Raw genomic sequence first — 16,884 nt, 5'->3', positions numbered from 1 at the left:
CTCTTTTCTCTTTTCCTTTTTTTTTTTTCTTTCCCCTCCCTTCTCTTTCTTCGCGAAAAAGAGATAAACACGAGAGGGCCGGGATAGATCTTTCCGAAGCCTTACATGAACATCAACAACGAAGCAGAAATAAAAGTAAAAGACTCGTGGATCCACCTAAACGCACGTCCCCTTCCCGATATAGACTCTCTCTTCTCCTACCGCCGCGTTCCTCGCCCAACCTTTCTGTCTTTTCTGATCCGTGACTTTTTTCTAAAGAACCGCCGTACGGTGTGTACGTGGGGGGGCCCCGGCTTTCGACTCTGCCCTCGTGTCATTTTGCGTACATTCAGACACACGCGATACACCGACCCCTTTTCGTACCCTCCTCTTTTCAATACTCCTTTCTTTGCCCCCTCCTTCTTTCTCTTCCAACGATAATTCTTTTCCATATTATTCGTTCGAGTCGCGATGAGCAATTCTCCTTCATCTTCAATTTTTTAAATCTCATTTGTGTTAAAACAAAGAATCGCTCCGTTTCGACGATTCCTTCTTACGAATTAATTGTTCCCTAAAAACTCTGGAGATGTTCAAAGGTATTTCGTTCGGCTGTTGGTTTACGCGTTGAACGAGAAACGGTGGATTCTTTTGTGGGATGCTCTCGCATCCGGTACGTCTCTATTATTTCGAGAGTTGCCGATGTACAGACTAATCGCTCCCTCGCATGCAGCACGGTAATGCAGGGTACAATAACGCTTTTCTTCCGCTTTTCTTTGCCCCGGCTCTTTCTTCCCGGCTCCTCGGGGGAGAAGCGCCAGCTGTCTCGACCACCGCATCGTTCCACCCCCCTGCCACTTTTCAATCGTCCTTAACCGTTTCCTACCCCGTTCCACTACTGTCTCTTCATCGAGGTAATGCTCGAATAAAAACGATCGAGGAAACGAACGAACGAGCGAGAGGAACGTATAGCAGTATTCCCTCGATCGATCAAACCACCTTTCAAGTGATTTATACCGTCATATCGCGCACCTTTTCTCCACATCTCTATTTCTTTCGATCGATGGCTATTCGATATCCCGCTTACTTCCTCCCTCCCCTAACTCGAGGATCTTACTAATTTATGGCTATGTAACAGGTTGGTGAATTATATAGGTTTAAAAAATGTAGAATCGCATTTGAGAGGATTAACTCGACTTATCTTTCTACCATTACTATTCCACCTGATTAAAAATTATTTATGCAGTTATGCTATTATCACTTTACTACACTCGTTTTACGAGGGATATCTAAGAAGAGATTCGAGTATCGAGCAATATTTCTTACAATATTTAAAAAAGGAATGAACTCTCCGATTTCCATTCAACATCTTCTTTAATGAAGATTTGTATTGTATAATTTTTTTTATATTTTGAATACGATATAGAACGTGATATCGATCGTCAATTTGAAAAATTGAAAGAAACATCGAAAGGGATGCTTTGATTTCATTTTCTCGAATCAATATGCACATCCGATAATAAGGAAACGATCGATTCCTCGAAATTCTTCTTCAGAATTTTATCAAAAGATTTTCGTTCAATCATCGTTCCGTGTAATGATTTTTGAACAAATTCGAATTATTTCACGCGAAAAAGTAGCGCGGATATTATCGCGTCTTCCACTCGAACAGATTGACGAGAGATTCGATAATTGGCGCCGCGAAACGGCCAGCACCGATGTAATCGGCCATCGTGTCAAAGTATCGTAAACGAACACCGCGGAGTGTCTCTGCGATGCAATTGCGCCCGTGGGGAGGATCTATCATTTCGATCAAATCTGATGTATTTCACGGGATTAATTAAATTGGCTTATCTTGGGGCAGATAGTGAACACATGCGAGTGGAGGGGGAGGAAGAGGGGGGACGCGTGGAAGGGAATAGGAAAGAGAGAGGGAAAACGGGGAGGCATGCTCGCGGTGTTCACGATTCATCAAAGTCAGTCGAATGCATTTCGATGCTGATTTGCGGTGAACGTAATCATTCCCTTTATTAAATTCCACTATCATTGGCCGTGGCACGGGCTGCCGCAACTACGACTTGCCTCTTGATTCGGCCGCGTATCGAAACCAATCAGGGAAGCGTCCGGAACGGCGGTTTGCCCTCGAGCATGATTCGAATCGCTATCATCAGAAATTGAGTGCAACGATAATACCCTTGTTAATTCCGTCCCGATCCCGTTCCCGATCCACGTCCGCGCTATACTCGCCACTATTACTCGTTATTCATTCTTTATTCCCGTCTTTTTTCGTACATTTTTCCCTCATTTCCCTTTGCCCTTTCATCAAATTATCCCGACCTCCCACGCGCCTGGCGAATTTTAAACCTGTTATTATATCTCGCTCTCGACATCGATCGAAACGCTTCTCCCTCGCGTAGGACGAAATGTCAATTGACCATATCGTTTTAAAAACGTCGCGATCCTCGGAAAATAAGAGATTTCAAAATATCCGCGGACCCCTTGAATAAATCACGAGGCCCGTGGCTACGTAATACTCGTTTCCTCCTCCTCGCCCGACCCCTTAAATTTAGCGAGAAAGATCCTTATATATAAACGCTCGATTCCGGCCTCACCCACGAAATTCACCCGCGACCATGGATCATCCGCCGCGTCCACCGGCGAAACTTACGATCCCCGGTTTTCGCCGACGTGAAAAGCGCGAGCACGAGCTTACACGTGGCTTGTTTATAGGACAGCCGCGCGTAGTTCATACGACGGAACGGTCGTACTACGAGGAGCGAAGCGAAGGAGGGAGGGAAGGTTCGACCCAGAAACCGACCTATATTTTAAGCATGCGGTTTTATCGCCAGGAATACATTAAGCAACACGACCTGTTCCACGGTCGGACGGGACCCGTACGAGACCGGGCAAAAACACACAAACAAGCGCGATACACACTGATCATTCAATGGAAATTCAGGCAGGACCTTCGCAATATACATGGTAAGTTGGCGCGCTTTATGGCATGGCCGGTGCTACCTGTGTACGCTCGTCGCTTGCGGGCCAGCCACATTTTATCCGACAAAAGGTACGAGACGTCGGTGGAGGCCGCAACGGCTACAAGAAAACATTTGCATACAAACGAATCACGTTGCTTTTTTGCGCCCCTCCGCAAACGACACACGCCGCGAATTTCAACTGTCGCGCAAATTTCCTCCGATCCCTCACCCCCTCCCCCTCCTTTCTTCGTATCGCCGCGGATCTTCCCCTCTGATCTTGTGCAACCCCGATTTGTTCGGGCAACGCGGCGCGAATTTTGGCCTAGTTTCTCTGCTTAAGTGGCAAACCCTTTTTATTGTCCTCTGACGATCCGTCGTTTTTTCGAATTCGAGCCACTTGTCCTGAAGTCCTCCCTTTAATTCTAACTTAATCTCGTTTTTCTTCTCAACATTGTTGAAGAATCTGAATTGTATTTTATTACATTGAGTCGTTGTTGGAACAAACGATCAATTCCTCTGTTTGGATTTTCAAAACATGTCCAAGAGGAATAAAGAAGAAGCGAGAACTTATTTACATGCTTGATGATGACAATTCATAAAAGTATTTCAAACTTTTCGATGAGAAAAAAATAAAAGATGAATTTTTATACGAGAGGAATTCATTCGCCTAATTCGAGGGGTATTTTTGCGAGCGAGGTATTAGGTAATCGAGACTGTTATCTTCGGACGATCGAATCAGGGAGGCAACGGGATCCTTTGTAATCGAACAACAAGGCTTGGCGGATGATTACAGACGAGGGCCGTGCCCGGGTCAGCCTCGATTCTAACCGAACGACAATGACCCTCTTTGGTCAATGAATGACCATCAGCTGGCGCGGAGTAATCGCCTGTCACCTACAAGCCACGAAGAACTCTCTATCGGGCCGATCGAAACAGAATAGGTCGCGCGATTCAACGCGGATAAGCTTCGAGAAGCTTTCAAGATCGGCCCACTTGTCCGGCCAATTTTCTTGCACCGTTCAATTACCATAAACTCGCTCCCGGCGACCAACTCTCCAGTCAGAAAATAAAACATTCTCTTCCATGAGAAATTCGATTGTCCCCTGATTTCTGATTCTATTTCCAACCACGGCATCTTCAAACTTGCGCCGTTTCTCTTGTATTCCTATGTATTAGTTATTATAACGATCGTATTCGTAAATGTACAACCAATGAAAAATTTTAGTTATGGAAATACGTGCATCTGGAATTTTTAAAAAAATTAATATTTTAAGATATTTGATTGTGTGTGACGATATGTAACATTCCGTTAATGCGTCTTTTATAAGATTTATTAGGACATAATAAGATAATTATATTAAGATAATTTATAAAATAAAGAATAAGTAATTTAAATGGATATTTCAAAGGATTTTTCTATTTGCAAATGAACTTTCTGATCTGTTATACTGTAACCTGAATCTTAAATAGAAAGAAATTATAAGATGAAATTTTCAATCTTATCATTTATGTGTTGATATACTGGATTATTCATCGAGTATTTATTTGATCACAGTAAAACTTCTTTTACGCGATGCATCTGTCGAATAACATAACATTCATATTTACAAGGAGTTCATTTTTTCAATTGTACATTCCACGAATCGCGAAAACAGCATCCGAGAGAAATAGAATCGAAGAATAATATTTCTAGATACGTTCAAATAATCAAACCTTACCAAAATTTCTTTCGCGTGAAATTCCACGATAAAAACAAAAAAAAAAAACCTCCGTCTAAATAACGTAGAATCCATTCTCCAAACCGATTGCCAATTCCACGGCGAAAAGAAACAGCATCTAGAGAGAAATAGAATCTCGCAAGCAATTTGTGCTCGCGCGCGAGCAATGGCGCACATACGCGATACGAATGTCGTCTCTCGAATGGAGTCTCTCCACGTCTCGACGAGGCTCGAGACGCCGTATCTCGAGTCCACGAAAACGATGTAATCCCTCCGCTAGGTCGGCGACGAAAATAGTCTGTAAGAGAGACGGCCACGATCTGCCCGCTATCACGCTAATGTCCTTTGGAGTGTGGTTCGGTGTTCCGTGCGCTGGAAGGAGCCAACTTTCTCCGCGTTATTATTTTTCCTCGAACCCCTTTTAACCGCCCTCTCCAACCGAGAAGAGAGGGAGAGAGAAAGAGAGCTGCCTTCGAGCCACGGAGTAAAATGATATGTTCCGGTGAGCAACGGCCGTCCAACTATAAGAGGGAAGATAAGACGAGATGGGATACAACGGAACCACGGGATTAACTCTATGCTCCCTCTCCCTCTCTCTCTTCTTACCTTGGAAACGACAGGAAGAAACGAACGCTTCTGGAACGCTAATCGTTCTGACCTGTCGCTTCGGGTTATTCGAGAGGGCAGGTGTGGTTGCATTCAGAAATTCGGTTTACGGGCCGCGTTATGGACACGTTTCGAGGCGATACGGGGCCGTGGCTATCGTCTCGTAAGAGGCGGGTATCGAATCCGTTAATGAAATTAACGCCAGGGTCGCGATATCGTGGCCGTTGTAATCCGCGTTGGCCTAGTCGGGCGGGGAAATTGCTCGTAGATGAAAGCAAGCAACGGGTTGGCAATAACGGGATTGTACGGTATGGGAGGGGTGGTTGCAACAGTTGAAACTGAGATACCAGGTCTTCGCCGAGGTCACTCCGTCACGTGGCCGAAGATCGTGCAAAACGATTATCGTCGTTCTCGCCCATTCTCGAGCACCGGGGATAAAGGGATTACGATTGATAAATGGATAAGACACGTGCGCTAGATTATATACGACACGACGATCGTGTTATGTTCCTGGCATCGACATAGTGTAAAGATGATCGACTTCGAGACGAAATTCGATTCGAGTTGAATTCTAAAATCTTCCTCGTCTTTCCAAATCTTCACGTACTGAGAGATTCTGAAAACCAAGAAGTCCTCTCTGATGACGATCCCTCCTTCCCTGCCTCTCTCTCGTCAACAAAGGAAGACGCGGAGGGGAGAGGGGTTGGTTAGTATCTTCGGATCCATATCTTTAAATCATCGGGCGAAATGTCGTTAATTACGTGACGAACGGAGGTAATCTGGACGATCGCGAATAATTCTCGAGCTAATTCCACCCCGACCGAGCGACTAAGATCAGGATCATTACAGGCCGATTAGACCTTAAGGAATTAATTCACCCATTGTCTGCGGGATTTCTATCCGCGCCATAAACCCTTTTCACTCGAGGGGGGGAGGGGAGGGGAGGGTAGAAACTCGCGCCATAACGTCGCTTTTCCTATCTACCGCCTTCTTCCTTTCACCCTTCCCGGGTATCAAGACTACCCGGTTCATTTATTCTCGCCACCCGAGGCTATTGTGATCTCCGCTCGCGTGACCGATTATCACGTCGTCGATCGCTCCCGGGGATCTTAAATCTGCGAATCGTCGGCCGTTTCATTTCTGTTACGCAATTTCTGGGATCCGCTCCTGATTTAACGGCTGATCTTTCGCCCTAATAATGGAACAATGCTCTCCTCGATGGACTCCACAGACGCATCCTTAAGATTAGTTTGGATTTCTAAATGAAACGAAATTTGACTTCTCGAGAAATTGGAACGGCGATCCAAAATGGTTATCTTCGCGAAGAAATTTGAAATTCCTGCAGAGCATTGGTCAAAGTATCATCAAATATCACGCTGTGTTGTGAATTTGAAAGTTTTATAATCAAAGAATCTTCGAAGTAAAAAAAATATAATATTCTGTTGAGAAGGGAATATCATAAATTCCAATTCATTCCGAATCGAACAATTCTGCCTTGACACAAATTTTCACGCTTAAAATACGAATATCATCGTATCCAAGATAATCACACCGTTTCGAGCGAAAATCAAGATCAATTTCCTGAAAAATTGGAAATTCATTTCGACGAATTTATCAGGATCGCTAAAATTTTTTGCGATAATAAAAAAGAACGAATGGAAAAGCGATCCAACGACATAATTGAACGCGAAACATCCTTGTTCAATCACGATATTTCTATCTAGTGTCATCCCCTCGGACAATAGGAAAAGTGCAATATGAGATAATGCCCCTTGGAATAAAGTCGGTTTCATTCATTGCTTTCCGTTTCGATCTGATAGGTGTAGGCTCGTCGAGTGGCTCGAAATCGTGGACGGGTTTAAACTGCCTGCGTGGCCTACGAGAGAAATTTAAGACGTCCATTGTTCCTGCCGCTTGAATTTACAAGGGTTGTAAACCGCTTTGAGCTACGACACGTTGCAACGCCACCACCGCCGCCGTTCTGACATCATCCCCATCACGAGCCACGCTTTAATTAATGCGTTTTGTATTTTACACGACGGACCATCGAGACGAGGGTAACGTGCTCGATGATCGCGGGACAAGCGCTTCGGCCCTTCGATCTTTCGCCTCGAGGACCCGGCAATCAACGACCGTGACACCTATAAAGAAAAGAAAGAGAGAGAAAACTTGACAATCCCAGACGTATCCTCTCGCGGTCTAGACCTTTAATTAAGCTAGAATTTAAATTGAAAGTCCAAGTGTATTGTTTAAAAGTGACTAATGGATCGTTACGTTCTAAAGTATTACACTTTACACGGATTTTAAAGACGGTGCAATTTTTCTCAGTGGAAGAGAGATCGTGCGAAATGTAACGTTCCATTGAACAGCGAGATTTTAATTCTATCCTGAAAAAAAGATTTCAAGATTCAGATTCTTTCAATATTTGTAAAAATTAATTTATAATGTACTATTGTGCCATTGGATACTCGTGAAAAATGGTACTCACCTACAAGTATTAATTTCATAGAACACATTGTATTCACTTCCGAAAGAAAAATCTCTGGATCTCGAAATTACTCGCGCATAACATGAATTTATTCCAATCTTGTTGGTCTTAAAATGCTACTTCTTTCTTTACTACAGCTCAAATACTCTCCCCTTTCTCTTACAATTACAATCCAAATCCTCTTCTGTTCCAATAAAAAATACACATTCAATAGAGAATATATATACTCTTCACCCTTGGTTGCAGTTTAAATTCGCCCCAGAATCAGACGCCTCGAATCCAGCCGGGATTCCTCGACAATCGTTTCCCGAATTTCTTCACGAGAACGATGGAGGAGGGGGTTGCGGATGGCATCGAATGGGAAGCGACAATAAAACGCGATCTCCACCACTGAGGTAATCTCAATTGGAGGTCGGAGGCGGGAGGGCGAAGAAGAAAAGGACCCTCGAAGGAAGCGCGAGCGGCACGCGTATCCAGGGATATTTGTGACAGGGGGTGCAAAGTCACGGGAGGGCAGGCAGGGGTGTATCGAAGGGAGGATCGATCCCCCGGGGCCGATGGAGGAGCCGCATTCCCGTGTAAGCGGCCCTCCTTCACGACCACTTTCTCCTCGCGAAATAGCGAAACCCTTCGAAGCGGACACGGGCCCTGCGGGGGATTCACGATCCTTCAAAGTGGCAGAGAGGGAACGACTAATCAACCCGGCCATTGTCCGAATCACGGTTCCCGGAAATTATTGTCACTCGTATACACGATATATTTATCGTCTCTTGGACCGATTCGGATGAGAGTATTGTTACGAGGAAAAAAGAGGTTGCAAAGATCTGGACGTTAACCTGTTGCAATTGGGGAAAAATGGATAATCTTGTGGTAAAATAAAATTAGAAAGTCGGAAATGATTTCCGTTTTTGATCCGTTGTTTAATCTGAGTGATATTCTGTATTGTGCAAATATGGATATTGGATGAAAAAAAAGGATCTATTCCCGTTTTACGCAATATTGTTTTGCAACAGTTGTGAATAGAGAATTATGTTACTTCTTTTTTTCGTGTCCATTCGCAACCATTTATTGGACAAGTTTCGAACTTTAAAAGCCCACTTTAAAAATGGAAACAAGGACTTATCGATTCGATAAATACTGTTTATCCTGCTTTCCATTTTAATTCTCCTTTAAAATCGGTGAAAATAAAATCGTCTCTCTATTTCTATTATCCCCCGATCGCGTAATCCCGCGTAATCTTCAAGTAAGAGAAAACGATGAAATCGCGAATCGACGTTTCCTTCGATATCCTTCGAATCGTATCGTCGCCAGGATTTTCGTTATCGAGATAGCGTGCCAAGGATGGCAACAATGGTGGCCATCCTTGCCGTTTCCTTCTTTTTTTTTCCACGCGTCTGCGCGACGCGACAAAAGCAACAAAATCTCCTCTTTGGGAAACAAAGAGAGGTTGAATATGAACCGTTGCGCCACGTTCGCCTATAGGCTCATTGTTCCACAGTCGCGGCACAACAATCTAGAAATTGTACTTTCGCGAAAAAGAAGAAAAAGGAGGAAGAGAGGGGTAAGGGAGGGGGAGGGGGAATAAAAATAGGAAAAGGACAAGTAAGAGTAAAAATAAAAAAAAAAAAGAAAATCGAAAAAGTGAAAATAATTCACCTGAAAAAAAAACGATGAAGAATATCACGGGGCGCAGGATACATCGAGTGTAGGCGTAATTACTCTTTAAAGAGGCTGCCCATCGGCTGGAAAAAGCGAGGTCCTCAAACCGTGACGTTTGTTATCGGAATGGCAGGGCACAGGACAACGCGAACCACGACAATACCGTCGCAAAACTCACCCTCTTCTTTTCCACGCGTCTGTGCAGCACGACAAAAGCGGCACAACCCCCTTCTTCACGGCCGCAAAGCGCGCGGAGGAAAGTTACTCTCTCTCTCTCTGTCTCTAGTCGTGTCTAGCCGTCTTTTTCTTTGCCTCGATGAGAATCCGTAACTAAATTTCACTCTGTGATAAATGAATTCGCTACGCATCTATTCGATTGATTTTTGCGACACTTTCTGAGATAGTTGGAAGTATGGATTGCCTGTTCTTGAAATCGATAGAATCTTTGTAAATAAAGATTTATGTGAGAAACTTGTTTTTCTTTTTTTAATTAACTTGAGAAGATTTAGAAGTTTTCTTGTTTAATTAATTTAAAATAGAAATTTTTATCGTACTTTCAATTCGAGGTTGATAAACGTATAATTTAAACAGAAAAGAATTTAAATAATTAAATAACCGATATATAAACGATATAGAATTGATCGAATTGATTGTTATGACTCGATAAAAAATCTTTCATTTTTACGCGTCTCATTGGTTTCTCCTCCCGCGTGAACCAACGACAATAATCAAATATTAAAATATATTGTTGAACGAAATCGATGCTTTTGATCTTATAGTTTCGATAATCGAATAAACTGAAATAATAAAAAAAAAAAAACAATATTATTATAGACGAAAAATCGGAAAATGTTGCGCATGGGAGGATTAATTACATTTCGCGCATTGCTTTTAGCACTAAATGTTTCAAAACATGTTACGATGGCGAAAAAAAAAAAAAAGAGAGAAAAAAAGTAAAAAAAATTCGATTTAAAAATATCATATTTTCATTAAATACGCACGAGGCATATTCCAATTTCCGACAAACCTGTTTCAAATCTCTCGTGTGCACGCGTGCAATTTTTACCCCGTACACGAATCGATAAATTCGTCAACTCTCCCCAGGCACTTCGTTTCGGCTGGATTTCTTCTCCTGGTGGACAAAAATTAGTTGCCAGGTCAGAAGCGAACTAGGGAACGATGCACGAACGTTTACGAACGTTTGCTCATCTCGGTCGTGATTGCAGGAAAAAAATTCGCGAAAAGGAAAATGTGTTTGCCAGGCCGTTTTGAGCGCGCTCGTAAAATCGTCGCACGACCGAATGCAATCAGGCTGGATTAAACGTTGATACTTTCTAGCTACGAGCCAATTCTCCCTCTCCCTCTCTTTCTCTCTCTCTCTCTCTGTCTCTCTCTCTCTTATTCTTCTCTCCATTCCTTTTTTCTCGCTGCGGTAAATCTAACGCTACGGCAAGCGAACTGGGTCAACGAGGGTCGCCGACATTTAAACAACGATTCGATTGCGAACGAGATTTTTGAATTGGATATCTCGCGAGGTCGCCCGAAATAACGTCGGTACGCGTTTTCATGCTCGTTAAGATCGATGTTGCAGCCTTTGAAAATTTACCATCCATCCCCTTCTCCTTTTGTTATTTCCATCAATCTATAAAAGAATAAACGAGTTTTATAAATGTTCCACGCGTATTAGATAGTCGATAGAAAAAGAGATCGAACGTAAAAATTTTATACACACGAATCAACTCGTAGATTGAAACGAAGTAAAAGAAAAGAAAAGAGAGGAAAAAGAGAAGGGAAAAGAAATATTTAGAAAATTCGCGATAGACGAACCGGAACACAACGAGACGCGTTGGCGTTCTTCACGTGAAAGGTTAAAAGTACGGCACGATTATAGAGAAGAAGTTAGCCGGGTCCAGAAGGAAGAAAGAAGCAACTAAAAATAGCCGCCGCCGGTGCCACATTACGGATCGATTGTTTGAGAAACTGTTGGACGCCGCGTTGAAATTTCCGCTAAAGTTGGAGCAACCGCTCGATCAACGTCACTCGTCGCAGAGAGCGAGAGAAATAGAAAGAGCGAGAAGGGGAGAGAGAGAAGAGGGTTTTAACTTCTCTCAAAGAGGGAGGGTGGCGCGCGATTACGGTCATTTACAAAAAGGCCGTCGCCGGCGCCAACGTGGATGGAAACAGCGAAATCGCTTCTTTGTTTCACGGGTCTGGCGGCCACCACCACCGCCACCGATCCTGTACCCCTATACCTCCCCCACCCCCTTTAATGCCTTTACGACGTTTCCCATCGAAATCAAACGTTCCCCGCGATCGAGAGTCGGATGATGCAAGATGAAAGACGATGGGGGTGGTCGGGAAGTCTGACAGAAAAGGCGGGGGAGGGGTTAAAGCAGGTATAGGTAATGTACCAAAATTGCTTTACCGCCGGTCCATTTACGGAGATGAAAAGCACTCTCTGCCAAGTACACCGGTGGCTCCAGCCCAGGGTTCACGACAGCCCAGAAGCGTCGTATCCCGCCTCTGCCCTTCTGATGTTGGGTACCGGCGACGTCCAACCCCTCTCAATTTCAGTTTGAAGCCAACCCTTTCACCAATTTGCCGACATCGCCCGCTACAACTTTCGGCCTAGCATTGTCGCTGACGTCGATACTGTATAACTCCTCTTCAATCAACCTAATCACAAACAAATGCGCCCGCTTACCCCGCCTGCATGATTCATGATCCGCGCTGCCTCGCATTAAATTCTTCTCTCGTGCTTATGCAGTAATAGCAATAAGAATTTCGAACGAGTGTCAAGTTTAATTTTCTTTCGACCATGCACGAGGGACCAACGTACAATTTAATCGTGCAGAAAATATCTATACAAAGCAAAGAGGATGTGAGAAATTGAATATCGAAATAATAAGATTTAATGTAATGTAAAATTTTCGTATAAAGTCGTGAGATTATTTTCTTTTTAAGAATTTTTTTTTCCAAATTTCGCAGCAAATTTGTGAAAACGACAACACGAGTGGAGAAGCGCTTGGCTTGATCCTTAAACAATGATTCCACTGGCGTTTAAATAATGATCGTACGTCGAACGTGCCGAGGGTGATTCGTGGGATCAGGTGCGCTAAAGAAAACTACCCTCAGAAATGGATTGAACCGAATTTCGGAGGGCCTCGAGGTCGATTAGGGTGAAGCCAAACGGGAGATAGGAGGAGAGAGAGAGATCTCTCGAGGAGAAGCGGCCGACGAGGCCATCGACGTCGATTTACCGAACGTCGATTCTATTGCTTGGTCATTTTCCTCGATTTTCTTCCCACTTGACGCGTGTCTACCACGGTGAAACAACATTTGACTTCGTATGTTAAACATTTTCCACGAAATCCTCTCCCGTATCATTGGATGCACACGTTACGACATATATCATATATATACATCAAATATTTAAAATATTTGGATAACCCCCATCGAGTGAAAATATCAATTCACGAGACGAGGAATTTTTAAAAAATTCTTTTTTTTTTTAATATCCAGAGAGACTGTAACATTTGAATAGCGCGATCTACGTATACATTTCGTATAATCAGTTTTCAAATTTACAGCGACCGCGTGATGTAAAAGTTGGGACCACGAAACGACCACTAAACTTTCGCTGTGCGCGTGGCCGCCTATAATTCACGGACTTTTAGGCGGAAAATGGTCGCAACTTCGGTCGGACGATTTGTAAATCGGGCACAACTCGACGTTGAACCGCGTTTCCCGTTTGTCGGCGCGAAAACGATCCCAAAAAACGTGTTTTTAGCGCTCCGCCGGACGAGGCTGCTGAATGCACCCCCGAACAGAATTGTTCCGTGCAAAAGATTTGTACGCGAAGCGTATTTTTTCCTTTTTTTTCTTTTTTTTCGTTTTTTTCTTTCTTTCTTTCTTTTTTCTTTTTTTGTTTTTTTTCCTTTTTTTTTTGTTTTGGAAATTAATGGAAACTGGAATTGACAGGTGTCCAATCGTTGTATTTCCATCGCGAACCACTATGCCCAGGTACCTTTATCACAGGTGTTGTGTTTCAATTTTTCTTTTTATGTTTTTTCCATGTTTTTCTCTCTTTCTTTTTTTTTTTAAATAAATATATATATGTATATGTATGTATATACACGTATTATTGAATCGTTAAAAAAACAAAAAAATGAATGCACGGTATCGACCGGCCTCCGCATTTTTTTTTTCTTTTTCTTTTTTTTTTCCACCGATTCGACCCCCGATCATTTATTGATGAGCGCTTTTAATTCGGGCACAGAAACCCTGTGCATACAAGCGTCGACGTAATCGAGGATCGATACCGGCAACACCGACGTGTTTCCCATCTAAATTCCCGCGAGTCCTTGATCCTGTCGGCGCCCGACAACAGTTTCGAAACACCACTATAACTGATGGACTTTTTATTTAATTACGAGCCGAGCACGCATCTGTGTACTCCTTCTTGTTAGCCCGATGCCTGGAAAGTATCGGCGCCATGGGGATTCACCCTTACGTTGTTCCCGACTAATCGGACGTGAGACAATCGACAACTTGCCGTTACGCTTCGTTTTTTTCCTTTTTTTTTTTCTCTCCTTTCTTTTTCATCTTTCTCCCTTATGTCGCGTTGAGACAGTATTAATTTGCTTTTATGATTCGAGAGGGAAACACCTGGTTTCCTCATCTTGGTTAATTGATTCTTTCTCTCTCTCTCTTCTATCTCTATATATATATATATATTTTTGTTATTTTGTAATTCGTATAATTATGAATTTTAATACAAGATGATATTAGAGAAGAATTTACGAAATTTTATCGGGATATTATTATCTCGAATTATATTACGCGAATATCTTCAACGTATCTGTGTTAATATATTCAATGAAACGGTTTTGGATTTAAGGGATTAAAACAAACGTAAAAGTTAATATATGAAAATGGTTGGCTAATTAATTTATTAAGTTGCAAGCGATTTAGCTTTGCCTTGAAGATAAAATTGTCTCGCTCTATCTTCATCCAATCTAATCGCTTGACAAATAAATTTCAATCGACGATTTTGTATATACCAATTTTTATCTTGATCCCTAAAGATCTATTATTAAAGAATAATCACAATTCACGGGAAAGCTATAAGAAAAAGGAAGAGGAGAGATAATGCGAAATAATAGGAGATTTGAGATTTATAGAAACGCAAACAAGTCGCAAACAAGATTCTTCGTGTCGTTTGAGAATTACCAGTGGAAATGCATGTTTGTAAGTGGTGGAATGTGTTCGTAAATGAACGAATAATTCGTGCATCTCTGATCCCGGGGCTGGGAGGGCAGAGAGGCTGAATGAAAGGATCGCTGTTATTCCGTGAAATTCAACGTCACTTCGAATATACCAATAGCAACCAGCCGACCGCGGACCATCAAATTTAATTTCATAAATGGCTATCGTTGGTAACCAGCGCGGTCATGTTTGGTAGTGGGCGACTACATGCAAACAATTGTGTTGAATTATTTGCTCGTATTCTTTCGGCGGGTCGCGATCGATCGACTTTTCGTTTTTTTTTTTTCACGTTAGAAATATTCCACATATTCGGATATTTCTTCATCGATACGAGTTTGGAAAAAGTGAATTCGTTCAAACGGATTGTATTTGAATGATTAAAAATTTTAATCATTTGTAATTACTTTTTTTCTTTCCAATTAAGAACAAAGATCGATTATTATATCGTTAATATTAATATTGAAATATTGAAAATTTAAAATTGTAAATCGATCTCTCAATATTCGGATATTTTTGTGAATACTATAACGAATCTGGATTCGTTCATTGTTCCTCGTCGATTTCTGTTTCTATTCAGAATGTTATATAATATTTGATTCTCTTTCAATAGATATAAATTTTCTTTAATAAATATCTACCGTTATCTACAATCTGTGATTGTACCATTAACGAGCCATCCGTATTTAATTAAATTGTAGAGATCTCGCGATTAAAATTGAAGAATTGTTTTCAATCATCTCTTATTTTTATTATTAAAATATATCGTAAGCTCTCTATTGAAAAATCCTCTCTACAAACGAGAAATATTATTTTTACAAAGATACAAGAATGGCCAGAAATCTGGAATTATTACTTTCTATTCTATGCTGAAACAACTTAAATCCATTTACCATCTATTTTGATCAAACCTAAACATTAAAGTTTGAAATATATAAAATCAATTTACCAAAAAACTACAGCGCATACGAAGATCCTTTCTTCAAACTAAGAAAAATGTCGTTCAAAAATAAAAAAAAAAAAAACGAAACGTCCATACAGCACGCTACTTTCTATCCCGCGGGATTCAGGACCAATTCGAGAGAGAAAGAGAGAGAGAAAAAGCACCGTCGTGTCGCGTTGGCGGAAGCGAGAGAGTTGGGGGGAGGAGAGCGCAGGTGATCACCGGCTATGAAATTTAATTTCATAAATGGCAATCGGTGGTACACGAATTCATAGTCTGTTTGCTCGTACGCCGTGTGTACAAACAGCGGCGGTATCCGTAATACGTATTACCCGCGGCTATCCCGGCTCGTGGCCGCCTCGCGCGCGCACCGCCGCCGCCGCGATTGCGCGCGGCGATCGAAATCACGAGGCCGCGCGTGTGGCCTCGTCTTCCCGTCCATCGCTCGATAATTACTTACGCGCGGCAATTAGATAATGGACGAGAGGGATGGGAGGCGAGAGGCGCGCGTATGTGCGTGTGCCGGCCGCGCAAAGGGAGGAGGAGGAGGGAGGGAGGAGAGAGGGAAGAGGAGGGGGAAGAGAAAAGGGAGCGCGCGACCGCGATCAATCGTCACGTCAAACGAATCGAATGGTGGGCGCGGGATCGTCGACGTGTCTGGCATTTTTATTCGCCGCGGTCGCAACGGATGGAAAAAGCCGCGGTCTCGGTTTTCCCCGACGACGACGACGACGACGACGAGGACGCACGCAAACCTCATAAAACGGATAAAAGCCGGCTCCGTCCATGCGTGCTATCGAATGAACCGAATTCTTTTACGTCCCACCGAGTTCGGGGATCGTACTGACTAAGGCCGAACCAAGATTTCAACCCGGATACGAAGGAGAGGGAGTTGGACGAACAACCACCACAGGCAGCTTCTTTTATGCTCTGTAACTTTCTGGAAGAGAATTATGTAAAAGCGTTATCGTTTTATTCGAAAAGAGAGAGGGATGTGTTTGACAAATGTGTGATCATTGAAATCGTATCGATCCTTCGTTCCCCGTCGAAGTTGAAGTTACGGGTTTATTTTTTTCTTTTTTTTTTTTTTTTCGACGAGTCACTGATTGATATCGTAACGAGTTACTTATACGAATATCGTTCTTGGTTCGGTTCTACAATGGGTGTTACAGAGTGATCAATAGAGATAGAGGGTGAAAATTCATCGAATATAGTGCCGCTCGTTTTTTTTTTATCGGAACCTGGAGGATA

General features: G+C 42.6%; 1 long non-coding RNA gene across 14 annotated transcripts in view; it reads right to left on the bottom strand.

The window, feature by feature from the left end:
* LOC100578882 overlaps positions 1-16,884 on the bottom strand; it is a 184,493-nt gene that overhangs the window by 18,355 nt on the left and 149,254 nt on the right. For 11 of the 14 annotated variants that reach the window (XR_003305153.1, XR_003305146.1, XR_003305135.1 and 8 more), the window contains 2 exons: positions 9,604-12,101; positions 9,423-9,508 (listed from right to left, as the gene is read on the bottom strand). This is a non-coding gene — a long non-coding RNA (uncharacterized LOC100578882). The remainder of the gene's footprint in view (positions 1-9,422; positions 9,509-9,603; positions 12,102-16,884) is intronic. The other 3 variants (XR_003305143.1, XR_003305137.1, XR_003305141.1) reach the window with 3 other exon arrangements.

The sequence above is a fragment of the Apis mellifera genome, linkage group LG1, assembly GCF_003254395.2.
Source record: "Apis mellifera strain DH4 linkage group LG1, Amel_HAv3.1, whole genome shotgun sequence".
Classification (NCBI taxonomy): Eukaryota; Metazoa; Arthropoda; class Insecta; order Hymenoptera; family Apidae; genus Apis; species Apis mellifera.
Note: the sequence above shows the minus strand (reverse complement) of the source record. Positions and strands in the feature narration are given on the sequence as shown.